This window comes from Podarcis filfolensis, assembly GCF_964270895.1.
Source record: "Podarcis filfolensis genome assembly, chromosome: 7".
Taxonomy (NCBI): domain Eukaryota; kingdom Metazoa; phylum Chordata; class Lepidosauria; order Squamata; family Lacertidae; genus Podarcis; species Podarcis filfolensis.
In genome coordinates this window covers 6,823,124-6,835,156 of record NC_139603.1, presented here as the reverse complement: position 1 = coordinate 6,835,156, position 12,033 = coordinate 6,823,124, and the positions used below count along the sequence as shown (strand labels likewise).

Below are 12,033 nucleotides of genomic sequence, written 5' to 3'. Positions count from 1 at the left end.
ATCTGTAATGAGCTTTTACTTTCAGAATGAAACCAGGGGGAGAAAATGCAATAGCTCCAGATGGTGTATGGAGTATGTGCAAAAGACAAGCGCTCAGTCTCCAATGACTCTAGAAGAATAAGCCTCTTGTTGCATATACACAAGTTGCTAACCAAAATACTTACTAACCAAGAAATTAATAAGAATTAGATGAATATCAACCCAATGAACAAACAGCATTTAGAAAAGGATATTCCACAACAGATAATCTATTAACGTATTGATTTAAAAACACCTATATACATTGGATTCAACAATTATGAGGAGTTTTCAACACTACTGAAACCAGCATTATAAAACTGCAGATTTGACAGCATATTTGTATTCTTGTTGGCTTTTGCCCACTATGGATAGATCACCTGTACATCTGGCTGCAAAAGACCTTTTAAGTCAGTTGAATTTTATGTAACTGGCCAGTTCCTTATCCCATTTTCTGCTTTTATGGTTATTGTAGTTTTATATAGGCTGCATACCATCTAGATGTTTTCTAGATGAGTTTGTGATATATTAATACTTTTATAAATAAATAAGATTGGCAAATAGAAAGAAGGATTACCACTCAGTGTTTGTCTTCGATAGGAGGTGCTACACAGCAAACACACACATTCCACAAATCCTTTTGTTAAAGCGTTTCAAAATTTCCAAGATGGCTTTACCTGCATATTCTCAAGTCTGTACTAGCAGAATGAGATGAAGGCTCGGCCTCACTTTTTTGATCTGTGTTCCCTGCATTAATCTTTCTTAAGAAGTTTGTTCAACAAAAGTAAGTTTTGTCTTTTTCTAATTTGGAAAAAACAACAACACAACCAACCACCTGTTTTAATAGACATTTTAGAGCAAAGGCAGGCAGATACAAAACCATTTTTGTCACTGTTTTGGTAGCATAAGGAATTGTAAAATTAACCACAATTGTTCCCATCAAATTAAATGACTGGACTAATCTATAATTTAAAAATTACTTCACTTACTGAAAAGGCTGTAATTACGCTACAGGGAGCAACTTAAATGGTATTTTAAGCATTTCTCTCCTTAACTGCCACAAGACGAAGAAAAATGTCAAGTCTGTTACCTAGCAATACTCAGGTAGCACTTGACCTGTCTATTTTCTAACGACATGTTGATTAGTAAAGATTTCTTCAAGTGATGAGCTTTGGGCATTTTGTAATTGATATTAGGTAATGGTATAATACAACAATTTTCAAATATTTTGTTCTGCCCTCTCCTCCTCTAAGCTTAAAGGTCCCTCGGGTTCAAAAACAGCAACAGTTGCTGCATGCCAAAATCCGTGCGCTGAATTAGAAGTTAAACAGAGGAGACTCTCGACAACCCACTCCTAATTCTGTGTATTGTGATAGGAATTTTATGGTCTTAGATGTATGGCAATGTTCATAACCGCACGTACATAGATAGGCACAGGAAGGCCAACCTGGAACCATTTTGATTCCTAAACTGAGCAAATGTTTCTCTGCATGGTCGAAGTGGAAAAGCCTCCCCGTTGTCTTTTCCTTCACAAATCCTGTCTTAAGGGTGTTTGAATAAGTATTTATCACTACAAAAGACTGGCCAGGCTCCTCAGGCAATCCAATCAAGTAACCCGCCAGACAGGAAATAAACAAGGACAAGAGAAAAACAATATTGAAATTTCTGTTTCAAGACCACCTTTTCTGTGATGTATCTGAGGGGTGGTCTTAGGTTACACTCCTTCTGTGATGTATGTATAATGTTTCTGGGGGTGGTCTTGGTCTACAGGATGGGAATTTCAAAAGTCTTTATAAGCCCTTGCGCACCATTTTTCTGGGTTCCTCCTCTCCTGCGGGTGAGGGGAGCACCCTGTTGCAACAGATCAATAAAGATCAGGCTTACTAGCTGCTTTGCTTCTCAATATTTTCTGGTTGGCCTCTGTTATTTTCTCCTACCAATAGGGAACCTATGTAAGGACTCTATATGGGCTCTTGGATACCCCATAAGGGAAAAGGGCAGATTTTTATTTACAACAGTATCAGAAACCGTAATAACAAAAGAGCAGCTCTCTTTGCATTACTTTTTACATAAATCGAACTAGAATGATGGGATAGTAAATGTTTAGCCATCTCCCGAAATTCAATGTGAATCACTGAGAGTCCACAGCCAGTGGGCATTCAATCTACCCATCTAGTGGGGTGGCGAACAAAGCACTTCTTGCGTCAGGATCTGACCCATCAAACTTCAAACTCGCCATCCAGGTGCACCACAACCCCAGGGTGGACCTGCCCACAGTTGGAGAAGCAGATTCCTACATAAGCATATGCCTTTGCTGTGTCCAAGATGGACTTTGGCTCTCTTTAGAAACAGCTTGCTCTTTCTTTCAGAAAACTATCCCGAACTATTCAAAAGCTGCAAAAAATCTCCACTGGCTCATTCATCTACAGAATGGATGAGAATGATGAACTAGGGATCCAGGAGATCACAGGGTTCAAATCCCCACTCAGCCATGAAATTCACTGGGTGAATTTGGAGATACAGTGGACGCTCGGGTTGCGAACGTGATCCGTGGAGGATGCATGTTCGCAACCCGTCTATGCAAGCACGGGTTGCGATTTGGCTCTTCTGCGCATGCGCAAAGTGCAATTTAGCACTTCTGCGCATGTGCGACTACCAAAACCTGGAAGTAACCTGTTCTGGTACTTCCGGGTTTTGGCAGTCCGTAACCCGAAAAAATGCAACCTGAAGCGTCTGTAACCCGAGGTATGACTGTACTCACCATCTCTCAGCCTAACCTACCTCACAGGGTTGTTGTGAGGACAAAATGGGTAGGAGGAGAACCATGTGCACCAACCACCTTGATCTCTTTGGAAGAGAAATGTGGTAAATGATGAAATAAATACTTCTCCATCCCTTTTTGCAAACTGCCTAAAATGTGTGGCGTGTAGATTATGGGATGGAGAAATCCTCGCCATTTCCTCTCTTACACATGCTCACACACACACACACACAGAGAGAGAGAGAGAGAGAGAGAGAGGCACACATGCTGCTCACCCAATTGTAGAAAGAGGGACCCAGGGGATGCCCTGCTTGTGAGTTCTCAGCTGATAACCTTCTTAGACCACCTGCTCCTCAAAGGCAGGGGCTCCTTTTGCAGGAAAGGCAAGGCAGCCTTGCAACTCTGCCAGCCACAGTAGTTGCTGCTTCTTCCCCTGCCCTGTGGGCTGAATGTGCCCCCCCCCGCACCCGCCACCCACTCCCCAAGTATAGGGTTACGGATCTGGTGCTGTTGCTGCTTCCTTCATCTCCCCTTCCCCTTAACTCTGCCCAGAGCTACGGTACTTTGCTTGCTGGAGTCCCAAAACCCAAGGAAGGAGCAAAAGGCTGCAGGGACTCTCCTCCTTCCCATTAGACAATCTCACTTTTTCTTGTTGACTCCAGGCTGGATAAATGGTGCTTTGCTCTAGGAGAAGTCCAAAAATTCTACATAAGAGTACAAAATCTTGTAAACATGGGAAGGTTATTTATTACTTTTGGGGAGGGGCATGTAACACAGAATCAATAAGTCCCTTATTTTTTGGTGGGTGATTTTTTGCACACACACCCCTTGGGTCTGCGCCCCCAGTGGGGGTTGGTTTCGCCAACCACTAGGTACGCCTCTGAGGACAAGTCCCCCAGCTCTAGATTCTTACAGAAATCTTACAAGGAATACATCCTTGCATTTTTACTGACCACAATTGATGCAAATGATTTTATCCGCAAATGCCTAGTTACGGTAGGCAACAGAGAAATATACATCAGATGGAAGAAGCCTCTCACTGCTAGATTTCAATTCTAGAGTGAGTCTTGTGATAGGAATTTTATGGTCTTAGATATATGGTAATGTTCATAAGTGTACCAACCAAGCACATACATAGATCAGCACAGGAAGGCCAACCTGGAACCATTTTGATTCCTAAACTGACCAAATCTTTTCTCTGCAAGGTCAAAATGGAAAAGCCTCCCCATTGTCTTTTCCTTCACAAATCCTGTCTTAAGGGTGTTTGAATAGGGTGTGAGCCTGTGACCTGGCCCAGGAACTAAGTATTTATCATTACAAAAGACTGGCCAGGCTACCCAAGAAATCCAATCAAGTAACCTGCCAGACAGGAGATAAACAAGGACAAGAGAAAAACAACATTTAAATTTCTGTTTAGACTGCCTTTTCTGTGATGTAGGTATGATATATCTGAGGGGTGGTCTTGATCTACAGGGCGGCAATTTCAAAAGTCTTTATAAGGCCTTGCACACCATTTTTCTGGGTTCTCCTCCTTTCCTGCGTGTGAGGGGAGCACCCTGTTGCAACAGATCAATAAAGATCAAGCTTACTAGCTGCTTTGCTTCTCAATATTCTCTGGTTGGCCTCTGTTATTCTCCCCTACCAATAGGGAACCTATGTAAGGACTCTATATGGGCTCTTGGATACCCCATAAGGGAAAAGGGCATTTTTTGTTTACAACAGTCTCACCAAAACCAGTGGTTCTTACTTCAGAGAGAGCATGCACAGGACTGGCTCTTAACTCTCAGAACTGTGTTTGTTTCACTGATAAATCAGGGTTTCAATGTGTTACCAGGGCCCCAATGCAGTTATTCAGATTATCAGATTATCTGCCTAGAAACCTCATGTCCGTCCTTTATCCTTCATTGCTTGCAACCTAAAGGCTGACAAAACAGCAACCATTGAAGATCAGCAGGAGGTTTAACACGGCGCACTATTTATCATTGCTTCCGAAAGACTGCCGAGGAAAGGCATTAGCCAGACGCAAATTTGCCTTTGAGAAGAAGTAACCTTATAAATATAGATAAGTTAGATAGAAGAAAGAAGAGTCTTTGGATGGGTTGATGATAAAAAACAGGCTTGGCCCCCCTGGGGTTTAACATTTTATGGGGGGGAAAGTAAGAGGAAGTGAGAGAGAAGGAAATGAAAATGTGTGGGCACTGAGGAAGTCAGCAAGAAGGACTCCGGAGAAAGCTCAGAAATGCACACAAGAAGGAATCTGTCCAAGGAAAGGGAAGAAGAACAGCAGCCCAGCATGAGAAACAAACGGTAATTCCAATTTTCAGCATATTGAAAGAGATGAGCAGGATGCAACTCCTCCTCAGGCCCTCAATTATTTGAGGCCTGACGACATAATGCAAGAACAAATGCTATTGTATATTTTCTTTAAAAACCTAGAAATTCTGTAAGAATACGGAGACAACACCAAACCCATCCCCATTTTAAATTCCCCCCTGCTCCGTTTCCACCTGTATAAAACGTTCGGCACCAAACTGAACTCACGCAATATATGCACGCAATTTATTTTTACTGTGTCCATTTGTGTGATCGCTCAAAAAAGATTGTGCAGGATGTAGAAGCTGTAACGCAACAATCACCCCGTGACAAATGCATTTTTTTGAAAGAAACTGGCTAGTTTCTTGGCTAGTACATTTATCCTGCTCTACAAGTGATGACTACGAACAAGAATTTGCCAGAAACAAACATGAGCAATGAGCTGGAGGGCAGGGCGATAAAAGGGGTAGATTTTCAATATCAGAGATGTGGAGGGGGGAAATAAAAATTATGCACTACACAAGTACATAATCAATAAACCTCACCATAATAATATTCAAATCATACACAGCATTTTGTTCATGTTTTACATGACCCATTTTTTTAAGCAATTGGTGAAGAGAGGCAAAAGCGTCTGGGGCGACATTTCTCAACATGGTGCCCTCCATATTGTGTTGGACTCCAGTTCTCATCGTCCCTGGTCAACTGGGAGTGGGGACAGGTGGGATTTGAAGTCAAACAACATCTGGAGGACTCTGCTCCCCTTGACTAATGAGATTCTACCCAGGAATAACCTACACTGGTCAGTTATAACGTTAAAATGCATTATAAAAATGTGGCACCAGAGGGCACTGCAGAGCAGCAATCCATCATCAATGGAAAATTGCATTGAGAACGATATTACAGGGTTTTTTAAGTGTTTTTACAGATCAATGTAGATCTAGCCCCAGTCACATTTAGGAAAGAAACGTTCAGTAGAGAGAGAGTGACGGCAGCTTCCTCAAGTAATTTTTTAAATTAAGCACATGTATGCACAGAAGCGCTGACTGGCTTCCTTTTGTTTTTGTTTCATGCAAAGTAGCAAAGGAAGGCTAGGATCCTGAGCAGAGCACTGGTAGGATTGACATTTCCTTAACTCTTTCCTTCTGGGCTATTTTTCTGCCTTCAGCAGAACAAAAAGGCAGCTTCTTAAGCAATTTTCCTTAGAAGAAATGTCCTACAGGCATTAAGCCCTCCTTCTCAGCTTCCTATGGCCCTTTTTTAAAGAGCTTCCTAAAGGGGAGGGGGAGACATCAGCTCTGTATGTGGGTACATGTAATGCATAAAGAGGTAAAGGTAAAGGGACCCCTGACCATTAAGTCCAGTCGTGACCGACTCTGGGTTTGCGACGCTCATCTTGCTTTATTGGCCGAGGGAGCCGGCGTACAGCTTTCAGGTCATGTGGCCAGCATGACTGAGCCGCTTCTGGTGAACCAGAGCAGCGCACGGAAACGTCGTTTACCTTCCTGCTGGAGCGGTACCTATTTATCTACTTGCACTTTGACGTGCTTTCAAACTGCTAGGTGGGCAGGAGCAGGGACCAAGCAACGGGAGTTCACCCCGTCGTGGGGATTCGAACCGCCAATCTTCTGAGCGGCAAGCCCTAGGCACAGTGGTTTAGACCACAGCACTACCCGTGTCCCACACATGTAACACGTGTTGTTGTTGTTTAGTCGTTTAGTCGTGTCCGACTCTTCGTGACACCCTGGACCAGAGCACGCCAGGCACTCCTGTCTTCTACTGCCTCCCACAGTTTGGTCAAACCCATGCTGGTAGCTTCGAGAACACTGTCCAACCATCTCGTCCTCTGTTGTCCCCTTCTCCTTGTGCCCTCCATCTTCCCTAACATCAGGGTCTTTTCCAGGGAGTCTTCTCTTCTCATGAGGTGGCCAAAGTATTGGAGCCTCAGCTTCATGTTCTGTCCTTCCAGTGAGCACCCAGGTCTGATTTCCTTCAGAATGGAGAGGTTTGATCTTCTTGCAGTCCATGGGACTCTCAAGAGTCTCCTCCAGCACCATAATTCAAAAGCATCAATTCTTCAGCAATCAGCCTTCTTTATGGTCCAACCATAGCTTTAACTATACGGACCTTTATGTAACGCATAGTTAGCTTTAAAGACCTGTAAATGGCTGAGCGTCTTTTTCGGTCACACAATTCCATTACAGTAACCCTGCATCTTTAGCTGTGTAGCACATTAAGGCAGCAATCCTATACACAAGAAGCTGGCGTAAAGCAAGCCAGCATAAATAAAGCCAGCATATCCAAACTCTATTCAAGAGCCGGGTGATGGCTGGCTGAGTCAGTTTAAGCCTGGCATAGGGCAAAAGCAAGCCTTTAAAACGGTGCTCAAGGAACACCACCCTCTTGACTAGCTTAATTTTGGCTGTGGCCCCAGTTCATGTGACTCAGGTGAACAGGCTTGGGATCCCAGCTGGGATGGGATGGGGCGACACCCAGAATATCTCTGGATGATCCAATAAAGAAGGAGTTAAGCTGGCAGAGCCTGGCAGCTCAGCTGCAGAACTGCTGCATCCTAACCCCGCTCATCCCAGCGGTACCTCTGGTTGCGAACGGGATCTGTTCTGGAGCCCCATTCGCATCATGAGCAGAACACAACTGGCGTCTGCGCATGCATGGGTCGCGATTCGCCGCTTCTGCGCATGCGAGTGACATCATTCTGAGCATCTGCACATGCGCGAGCGGCAAAACCCGGAAGTAACCCGTTCCGTTACTTCCGGGTCGCCGTGGGACGCAACCTGAAAAGACGTAACCTGAACCAAACGTAACAAGAGGTATGACTGTACAGTGGTACCTCTGGATACAAACGGGATCCATTCCAGAGCCCCATTTGCATCCTGAAGTAATCATAAGACGCAACTGCATGCGCGTGACATCATTTTGAACGTCTGCGCATGCGCTAGCAGCAAAACCCAGAAGTAACGCACTCTGTTACTTCTGGGTCGCCGTGGAGCGCAACCCAAAAATACTTAACTTGAAGCTACTTCCACCCGAGGTATGACTGTATAGGATTATTCCTGAGGTCATTTTAAGAGAGAGTGGTAAGGTTTGCAGCTGCACCGCATTAATAGATATGCTGTTATAAGTCCGCAACAACTTTGTAAAGAAAAAACTTTACAATTCTATGATTCTATTTGAAACTGTTTAAGTGGGACAGAATCAGAAATTCTCAGCATCTCATGGCCCATTTATATATAAACTTTTAGGCAGTCTCACTGAAACAATTGCACTTACTCTCAATAAAATGTTCACAGGAATTCAGTGTTGAGTTTTTTGGGGGGAGAACCAGTTTCAAGTATTTATGTTTGTAAAGATGCATTTCAAACTATGTCTGTCAACATATCCTAGGAGAGGAGCATGGGTGTTCAGCCACATTTCATACATTGTAGCTTGAATAAATTCTGTTTACAAAATTCTGTTTACAAAAATAAAAAAATATGTTTACAAAAATATAGGACTTTTCATACCGCCCAATCTCATTAATAAACCAAGACTACAAGATACTCACATCAATCTTGGCTAACCGCCTAAAAAAATTTCCTACACAAATTAATAGCCCCAGACCAGACTGGCTTCGTCCCTGGTCGCAATATAACAAATTCACATCAGGAAACTAAAAATATAGGACTTCGCATGCATTCCACTGATTTGCATGTTTACTTTTTGAAGCAAAACATTTTCTTTTCCAAAAAAAAAATTCTTCATGCAGAAATTTCATTGGGACATTAATATATACCACCTACAGGTAACCCAAGGCAATCAGATTAAGTGTACACCATAAATGAAATGTGAAAAGCGCAAAAAGAACATTGAATGCACTGTCAAGATACAATTGTGACTGTTATTTACTTAAATTTCAACCTTTTCCCAAGTTTTTTTCATCAGTTCCAGTTCAGGAGTTCCATGAAAAAGGGCTGCTTTATTACAGCTTCTCTGTTTCTGTGCAGATGATCCTGAAACAATAACAGAGAATGAGCTGATAGGCTTGAGGATGCGCTCTGAACCCTTGCCCCTCTGTCTGATAAAAGCTAGCAGGGAGGGACAGCTAACTGGGCCAGGGAGGTGATTGATGCTTCCCTGCAAGAGGGGTGGTCTCTGCTTTCTTGAAGGAGGCAGGGATAAGACCACTCCTTAAGAAACACTCCCTAGATTTGGAAAATCTAAGTACCGGTAACTACCGGCCAGTTGCTGATCTCTCCTTCTTGGGCAAGGTTCTTGAACAGGTAGTGGTGGACCAGATCCAGATGCTCCTTCTTTGGATGCCTCTCTCATTAGAGGTCTGGAGGATGTCAGCACAAGAATGGCATTTTCTGTGGTGGCCCCCTGTTGGTGCAACGCTTTTCCTGACACCTTCATTACGTTTCTCTTCAAGCAGCCATTTGGAGGTTTAACGTTTTAAAAGGTAAAGGGACCCCTGACCATTAGGTCCAGTCGTGGCCGACTCTGGGGTTGCGGCGCTCATCTCGCTTTATTGGCCGAGGGAGCCGGCGTACAGCTTCCGGGTCATGTGGCCAGCATGACTAAGCTGCTTTTGGCGAACCAGAGCAGCGCACAGAAACGCCGTTGACCTTCCCGCAGGAGCGGTACCCATTTATCTACTTGCACTTTGACGTGCTTTGGAACTGCTAGGTTGGCAGGAGCAGGGACCAAGCAACGGGAGCTCACCCCGTCGCCGGGATTCGAACCGCCGACCTTCTGATCGGCAAGTGCTAGGCTCTGTGGTTTAACCCACAGCGCCACCCACGTCCCAATTAATGTTTTACAGCCTTTTAAATGTGTTAGTGGGATGGAGAATATCTTATCTTATCTTATCATCTTATCTTATCATCTTATCTTATCTTAATCTTATCATCTTATCAGGCACAGTTGTGATGCCCTTGAGTGTATTTCTGTTACAGTGGTACCTCTGGATGTGAACGGGATCCATTCTGCAGCCCCGTTCGCAACCCACGTCTGCGCGTTTGCGGGTCACGATTCGCCGCTTCTGCACGTGCGCGTGACGTCGTTTTGAGCGTTTGTGCATGCGCGAGCTTCGAAACCCAGAAGTAACCCATTCCGTTACTTTCGGGTTGCTGCGGCACACAACCTGAAAATGCTCAGCCTGAAGCATCTTTAACCTGAGGTATGACTGTATTAAAGATGGTGTCTCACTATACTGCCCTGCTGCCATGAATGCTGGAAGGAAGACCTCTTCCTGCTACAAGTCCTGTTTCCACCTGGCCTAAGGGGCAAGGCCCAGACTCAGCTTGAGCAGCTAAAAGAGGCTCCTGGGACATTGCTGGAACAACTCTTGGGCTGAGGCAACTGGCTAAAATGTTCTAAATGGTTTTAATTTTGGTTCCTCTGTTTTGTTTTTGTTGGGTTGGGGTTGGTTAAATATTTAGTTGGGGTTGGCAGTTGTTTTAATTTGGGTATAACTGTAAACTGTTTATTATTATTTGATTTATTGGTTTATTTATAGTCTATATAAGATATTCTGTTTTTTTATATTTGATGTTTTATTATGTTTTTATATATGCTGTAAGCCACCCAGAGTGGCTGGAGAAACCCAACCAGATGGGCGGGATATAAATAATAAAATTACTACTACTACTACTACTACTACATGTGAGAATAGGGGAGATGGATTAAATGTTATTCAGATCCATTCCCCTGCTAATGTGCAATCTCAGTTTATAAAGCGTGAATTCAATATTATTTGTTATTTCAATGATACCTTATCAACTTCTGAAGAGCAGTAGAGCCAGCTTGAGGGAAGAACCAATGTTCTCTAATCTAACCAATCCTTTCTGGAGATTAAAATATATCACATCTATTTAATCCTTTCAAGAGAGTGCCCCCTTTGTCTTTCAGTTACTATGGGAAGAATGAGCCTATGTTAATCAACAATCATCTGATAGAAAGTTGGATTAATGAATTCCTTAACTGTATAATTTCTACAGTTTAAACTATAAAACACAAAGGGGGTTCAGTTTTTGTGTTAACTACCTTGGGATAACACTCTTTTCTTTTAAGATTCTGCTATCAAACATTGTTGACCTTTCTGTAGATCAGTGTTTTTTTAAGAACACATTAAAAGCTGATAAAATATAGCTATTTTTCACAATAGCCTACTTTTCATAAACCCTGAATTTGAAGCAATAGGGGAAAATGACATCCCACAAACTGCTTCAATGCTTTACCCACAGATTCAAACCTGAAGTATTTACTCAAAGATTGCAAAAGCTAATAGGGGTAAATTCTCAAAATTGCAAAGCTAGAAATAAGTTGAAAAAGTAGTTTATCTTTGAGGAGGCAACTCCTGGAGATGAAAGCCAATAAAACAATATTTCAGAGCACAGGGGGGCACTAAGAACTGGGGGCAATAACTTCACTGATGTACGGGAAACTGAGGTCTTGTTAAAGGAACCTCCTAATGGGCAGTAAAAAACAAGAAGGAAACAGCTGGAAGGAATGACACATTGTTTCAGTTGTCTCTATACTGATGCACAGAGCATGGGAAATAAGCAAGACAAACTTGATCTCTTGAACACAGGATGGCAAATATGATCTAGTAGGCATTACAAACCTGGTGGGATAAGACTGGAGGGTAGTAATTGAGCGGTATAATTTATTCAGAAGGTATACCAACAGGAAGGATGTGTATACATATGTAGAGACCCATGGTTTGCAGCACAGAACACAGAGCACTGGTGTAAAAATTGTGAGGGAGGGAAACAACAGTGACTTCATTATGGGAGTATGACTGCCTTCCTTGAGCAGATTACCAAACATTCAAAAAGGAGATACAGTAGTCATGGGGGACTTCACTTCAACTACCCTGATATCTGTTGGATCTCAAACTCCATCAAGATTGAGAAGCCTAACAAATTCCTCAACTAAAA

General features: G+C 43.0%; 2 protein-coding genes across 15 annotated transcripts in view; one reads left to right on the top strand and one right to left on the bottom strand.

The window, feature by feature from the left end:
* The window catches only part of DGKH (diacylglycerol kinase eta), a 764,231-nt gene that overhangs the window by 535,149 nt on the left and 217,049 nt on the right, over positions 1–12,033 (top strand). The gene's annotated exons all lie outside the window — the stretch shown is intronic.
* The window catches only part of ENOX1 (ecto-NOX disulfide-thiol exchanger 1), a 280,345-nt gene that overhangs the window by 124,626 nt on the left and 143,686 nt on the right, over positions 1–12,033 (bottom strand). For 7 of the 12 annotated variants that reach the window (XM_083624672.1, XM_083624674.1, XM_083624680.1 and 4 more), the window contains one exon: positions 9,011–9,102. The exons of the other annotated variants lie outside the window; for them this stretch is intronic. The gene's annotated coding sequence lies outside the window, so the exon portion shown is untranslated. The remainder of the gene's footprint in view (positions 1–9,010; positions 9,103–12,033) is intronic. 12 annotated transcript variants of the gene reach the window in all.